Here is a 7,290-nt window from a genome sequence, read left to right as displayed (position 1 = left end):
AGGCATTTTCTCATATCACCATAAGAAGGGTGAGTACAGTACAATAAGAAAATTTGAGAAAGAAGCCACGTTCATACAATGTATATTTTACACTATATTATTATAGTATGCTATTGTTAATCTCTTACATTGCCTACTTATAAATTAAACTTTACCATAGGTATGTACATATAGGAGAGATAGTGTACAAAGGGTTCAGTACTATCCACTGTTTCAGGCATCCACTGGGAGGTCTTGGAATATAACCCACACGGATAAGAGACTATTGTATGCCTTTCCCCTATTCTACCTGTATTGGGGTTCTCCAGAGAAACAGAACCAATAGGGTGTGTATATATGTTGAAAGAAATTTATTATAAGAAATTGGCTCATGTGATTATGAAGGCTGGCAAATTGAAGATTTGCAGGTTGCTCCCATAGGCTGGACACCCAGGAGAGCCAGTTTTCCAGTTTTAGTCCAAAGGCAATCTGCTGTAGAACCAGGAGGAGCTGATATTGCAAATAAAGTGTGAAGGCGGTCTGGTGGTCAATTGATTGAATTGAGGCCCACACACATTATGGAGGGCAATCTGCTTTACTGTCTACTGATTTAAACGTTATCTCATTTAAAATGCCCTCATAAAAACACATAGAATAATGTGTGACCAAATATCTCGGGTCCCTGTGGCCTAGCCAAGTTGTCACAAAATTAACCACTATAGTATCACTTCTCCCTGTATTGTCAACCATTATCCTTACTTAAGACAAATTTTTAAAAAAGATTTATTTTAGAGAGCGTGCATGAGCAGGGGCCCGGTGGGGGTGGGGTGGTGGGCTGGGCAGAGGGGGAAGGGGAAAGTCTCAAGCAGATTCTGTGCTAACTGCAGAGTTGGACATGACACTTGATCTCATGACCTGAGATCATGACCTGAGCTCAAACCAAGAGTCGGATACTTAACTGTGCCACTCCAAGCATTCCCCCCCCCCTCATTTTTAAAATTGTGGTAAAATACACATAAAATTTGCTATCTTAACCATTCTAAAGTGTATATATAGTTCAGTAGTATTAATTATATTCACCAACAAATTTCCAGAACCCTTTCCATCTTATAAAACTGAAACTGTCCATTAAACACCTTCCTATTTCCTTTCCACCTCTGGCCCTTGGCAACCACCATTCTACTTTTTTATGAACTAGGCTATTCTAGATACTTAATATAAGTAAACCATGCAGTATTTAATTTTTTGTGACCAACTTATTTCATTTGGCATAATGTCCTCAGTGCTCATTCATATTGTAATGTGTCAGGATTTCCTTCATTTTTCAAGTTTTTAAAACATTTTTAATATTCCATGGTAATGTATATGCCAAGTTTTGCTCATTCATTCATTGATGCTTCCATCTTTTGGCTGTTGTGAATAATGCTGCAGTGAACATGGTTGTCAAGTGTCTCTTGAGACCGTGCATTCAGTTCTCACTTCATACTGAGAAGTAGAATTGCTGGATCATATGGTAATTCTATTTTTCAATTTTTTGAGGAGCTGCCGTACTGTTTTCCATAGTGGCTGCATCATTTTACATTCCTACCAATGGTGAACAAGATTTCCAATTTCTCCTCATTTTTGCCAGTACTCACTTTCTGTTTTTTAATACTAGTCATCCTGCCATCCTTCTGAGGTATATCCTGACCTTTGTATTCCTCACATATCTTTGTATATGTATGTCTAGCTATGTATTATTATTTTTTAATATTTTATTTATTCATGAGATACACAGAGGCAGAGACATAGGCAGAGGGAGAAGTAGGCTCCCTGCGGGGAGCCCATGCAGGACTCCATCCTAGGACCCCGGGACCATGCCCTGAGCAAAAGGCACACGCTCAACCACTGAGCCATCCAGGCATCCCATTATGTATTAGTTCTTTCTGAAAAATCGATAATAAACATTCTCTAGCCAGAGAAGAGAAAGGTAATATTGCCACAGCCAGTGACAACTCTCAGGAGATGATTAAAGGAATGCCTCTGGGTTCACCTTTCCTGAGTTTGTACAGAGCTCCTGGGAATTCAGTGGATAAAAGCATAAATAGTAAGTCCTAGGAAAATTGGTCCTACTATAGAATAACGCTATGAACCAGGGACTGGATGGCCAGTAGGAATGTGGTAAGGGGGATTGCTTCAGAGCTCGTCATGGCCTACCTCTGGCTCTCAGACATTTTGTGGGGGAGTAAGATGAGGATACTCACCTATTGCAGGCATCACAGCATGAAGGACAGAGTAGGAATAGATGATATTTTACTCAGGCTCATCTGCCATTCTTAGGTTTTAAAACAAGGTGGAAAAAAAAAATAAAACAAGATGGTATGACTGCAGAAGCATCTTGATGGAATCAGCCCTCAACTTACTTCCTTTAGTCATATTGCTCCAATCTGGACTCATTGCCTTGTATTTTCTGATCTCCCTTCACTGTTGTCCTGTAATTTCCCCTGTTCCTTTTGTGTTGGGTCTCCTGTTTTCCTGTATTTCATTTCTCTTAGCTTCGGTTGGCTTCCTGAGAAAAGGTATGTAAGAGAGAAGAATGTTGAGATTTGACTGAGTGCTACAGCACAAAATTTTAACAGGGGAATAATTTTTCCCCAATTTTTTTTCCCCAAATTTTTGAAGACCATGTTCCATTGTGTTTGTGTAGTGCTGGTATTGGTAAGTTCAGAGCCATTGTGATCTTTTGTTTTTTTGTTACATTTTTTTGGCCTCTCTGGAAGCTTGTTAAATCTTTTTGTTTTGGGTATCCTGAAATTTTATGGCGGCATGCCTTATTGTGGGTCTATTTCCATCCATATTGCTTAGTACTCAGCCCCCTCCATCTTTAAACTTAAATCCTTCACTATTGGGTTGCTATCTTTTCCCCATTTTCTTATTCATTGTGCTTTATGGTTACTGTCCCTTGAGTTTTGATTGTGGTAGGTTTAGTAGTGCCTCCGACCCCAAGACATCCATGTGCTGCTAGTCTCCACAACCTGTGAATGTTACTTTATATGGCAAAGAAACTTTGCATATGTAATTAAGAATCACAAGATGAAGTTATCCTGAATTGTTGTAGTGAGTCCAGTATAACCACAGAGGTCCTTTTAAGAGAGAGGGAGGAAAGCAGAGAAGTAAGACATGTGAAGCAAGAGTTTGGAATGATGCAAGGAAGAGATCACAAGCCAAGGGATACAGCAGGCTTCAGAAGCTAGAAGAAGCAAGGAAACATTTTCCCCTAGAGCTTCTGGAGGGAAGACCCTGCCACCACCTTGGTTTTGGCCCAGGGAAACCCATTTCAGACAAACGATCTTCTGAACTGTAAGATAATAAATTGTTTGAGACACCAAGTTGATGGGGGCACCTGGGTAGCTCCACTGGTTAAGAATATGCCTTTGACTCAGGTCATGATCCTAAGGTCTTGGATCGAGCCCCATATTGGGCCCCCTGCTTAAGGGAGAGTCTGCTGTTCCCTCTGCTCTGCCCTACCCCCTGCCTGTGCATGCTCTCTCTCACTCTCTCAAATAAATAAATAAAATCTTAAAAAAAAAAAAGACATCAAGATGATGTTTAATATGTTACAGCATCAACAGGAAATAATACCATTGACCCTTGAACAATGTGGGCATTAGAGGTGCCAAACCCCATGCAGTTGAAAATCTGCATCAAAGTTCTGGAACCCTACTACCACCACCAAATTAAATTACTAAAAACATATTTTTGACTGGAAGCCTTACTGACAACACAGTCGGTTAACACGTTTTCTATGTTGTATGTATTATATACTGAATTCTTAAAATACAGTAATTAGACTGAACAAATGTTTAGAAAATAATAAGGAGAATACATTTACAGGGGTGCCTGGGTGGCTCAGTCTATGAGTGTCCAACTCTTGGTTTCCACTCAGATCATGATCTCGCAGTTGTGAGATCAAGCCCTGAGCTGGGCGCTGTGCTCAGTATGGAGTCACTTCAGATTCTCTCTCCTTCCTCCTGCTCATGCCCTCTCTCTCAAATAAGTAAAATCTTAAAAAACAAAAAACAAAAAAACAAAAACCCAAAAACATTTACAGCTCTGTACTTTAAAAAATCCACATAAGTGGATCTATGCAGTTGCTAAGGGTCATTGTTAGAGCCATATTCACCTTGTATATAGTAGGCTTTCTTAAGACTGTGCAGTTCATTTAGTAGAGACCTAGTCCCAGGACACAGCGTAAGCAGTTTTGGATTCTTTGCTAGATTATGTGAGAGTTCCTACACAGTTCAAAGTTCCTGCAATTAGCATTTTGCTTTCATATGTTCACTTAATCCTTGCCTTTTCAGTGCAGTGCCTCCATCCTCACACTCCTTCCAGTCCAGGTCGCTAGAGAATAAAAAGTCCAGTTCTCAGGGTGTGTTGGGGAGGGATTGGGATTTCAGAATAAATTATTTTGGTTCTCAGCTCCCTAGCCATAATTCAGCTTTTTGGGTTGATCAAATCGTTTATATTAGTTCTCTTTGCCTTCTAGTTTCCAAAATTGTCAGCTTTCTTGTTCTCCCTGTTCTTGTTATTTCGTCTTTTGTTCAAAAATATTTTTCACCGGGGTTTTGGGAGGAAACAAAATTTGATACATATCTCCCATACACCATCTTAAGATGGAACACCAAACTTTTATTGATTTTCATAGGCTTGGATCATAATTTTCTTCCTGACCCACTTTATAAGCTAAACACTCAGTTTTCTTTAGTTTAATGCCTTCCATGGCAGATTTTGTAATGTCGTGCATGACTCACTTGAATGGCAATTCTTCCCATGATGTATTTGGGAAAGTTGATTACACCTGGAACATAAGTATCTTAGATGAGGTCATCCATCACTAAATACAAATGAAGCACCAAACAACCATTTTATTTTTGTTATTAATATTGCCTGCATTCACCTGGAAAAAGTGAAACTTTTATTAGTTATTAGTCATGATTCTTATTGTTTTGGAGTGGTTTTTAGTTGAAAAGTCCTAATATTCCTAGAATTCCTGTGGACCTCTTCTTCAGACTATCAAAGATAAGCTTTAAAATTGAGAAGAATCATCTCTTGGGAGATGATTGAGGGGTCATTAAGGCATATTAACAATGTTGATCTAAAATAAAGCTAATAATTTTCATCTTAACCAATGTGCCAGTGTCCTTAAGTTAATAATGTCAGCTTTTTAAAGGACACGAGATTATTTATGTTTTCCGTTTGTCAGATATAATTTAATTTGATTTTAGCAAATGGTATTTGACTTTCCATTGCACAGGCTGGTAGTGACTAAATACTATATGATGATATAATTAATATTAAATGTCTTGTATTTGGGCATTTCAAGGATGATCTAGGTATATAAATAGGATGTTACAGGGGTGCCTGGCTGGCTCACTTGAAAGAGCATGTGACTCTTGGTCTTGGGGTCATGAGTTCAAGCCCCCGCATTGGGCATAGGACTTACTTAAAAAAAAAGGGGGGGGGGATATTATACTATAGATGGTGTATTGATTTTCTATGTGGCTTTAACAAATTACCCCCTGTGTGGTAGCTTAAACAGTTCTGTAGGTCAGAAGTCTGACACAGCTCTCCCTGGGCTAAAATCAAGGTGTTTTCAGTCCATATTCAAGCTGTATTCCTGTATGTGGGGGCTATAGGGAAGAATAAGTTTCCTGCTCATTTGGGTTGTGGATAGCACTTAGTCTCCTTTTGCTAATTGTAAACCGAGGCTTCTTACAGACTTGTAGAGGCCACCACATTCCTTGGTTCATGGCCCCTTCCTCCATCTTCAAAGCCTGCAGCAGTGGATTGAGTCTTGAATTTCTCCAATCCTTCTCTCATCTCTCTCTGACCACAGGTGGGAAAGATGCTCCATATGATTAGATTGTATATCCCCTGATAATCCAGGGTGATCACCCCATCTCAAGGTCAGTGGCCTTAATCACATCCACAAAGTCTATTTTGCCATATAAGGTTCTGGGGACTAGCGTATGGATATCTGTGGGTGACCATTATCGTGCCTGCCATGAAATGCAGTATGTTCTGTAACTAAAAATGAAATTATTTAGAATTGGTAGGGTGAAAACACAAGTAAAAATGTTCCCTAAAATAAGCGTTCCAGCATTTACTTAAATCTGTTAAAGGATGGTAGCAGAAACAACCACCTTTTGACAGTATTCCTTCTCCTCCCCAAATTTGGTTATCTTATTTTTGCTGCTATCTTTATTTTTTAAGAAAGATTTTATTCATATATTAGAGAGAGAGAGAGAGAGAGAGAGAGAGAGAGAGAACCGGTAGGGGGAGTGGCAGAAGGAGAAACAGGCTCTCCACTGATCAGGGAGCCTAACTCAGGGCTCAGGCCCAAGACCCTGAGATCATAACCTGAGCCAAAGGAAGACACTTAACCAACTGAGCCACCCAGGTATCCCACTGCAATCTTTATTTAATCTTTGGCTAAGATTCTTCAGAATATGGGGATACCTGAATGTCTTAGTGGTTTAGCGCCTGCCTTTGGCCCAGGGCATGATCCTGGAGACCCGGGATCGAGTCCCACATCAGGCTCCCTGCATGGAGCCTGCTTCTCCCTTTGCCTGTGTCTCTGCCTCTCTCTCTGTCTCTGTGTATCTCATGAATAAGTAAATAAAATCATTTAAAAAAAAAAAAGATTCTTCAGAATACAGACTATCCTTTTGTCCTTTCATAAATATTGACTGTATCTATCACCAACGTGACAGCCATTGAAGTGGGGCAGACAGAAATGATGGGAAAATTTCCTTTTTTTTCGTTTTTTTGACAATGTCATTAAAAGGGAAACTAAATTAAAACGGAGATATTGAGTAGTTTCGGAGGCAAATATTGCCTTTATTTGCTTGTACCCAAAAACTTCAGCGTGTGATCCTAAGACAGACTGGCAATATTGTCTACTGTCTTTTATCATGCTCCAAAAAGCAGTTGATTATCTTGGAAAGGCTTCAAAAGCAATTAAGAAAATCCCTTATGTCAAGTTACATTTCAGACAGGACAAATTAGATGTATGGGGAAATGTCCTGATAAAGTACTTGAGAAATAATGAATCTGTGTACAATTTGTAATTGCTCCTGCAAAAAATTTACAACATAAAAGAGGCTGTTAACCTGAGACTGGAAGCTCAGAGATCTATTTTTTTTCATTACAAATGCAAATGCCTTATGAAATTGAGCCCAGAGCATTTTAAAATGTCCAAAATGTAATTCAAAACATTGTTTATTACATCTCTGTCTGGGCTCTTCCCTGCATCACAAGCTGCTTTGTAAA

Source organism: Canis lupus, chromosome 4, assembly GCF_003254725.2.
Source record: "Canis lupus dingo isolate Sandy chromosome 4, ASM325472v2, whole genome shotgun sequence".
Lineage (NCBI taxonomy): Eukaryota > Metazoa > Chordata > Mammalia > Carnivora > Canidae > Canis > Canis lupus.
The sequence above is the reverse complement of the archived record's forward strand: the minus strand, read 5'-3'. Positions refer to the sequence as shown.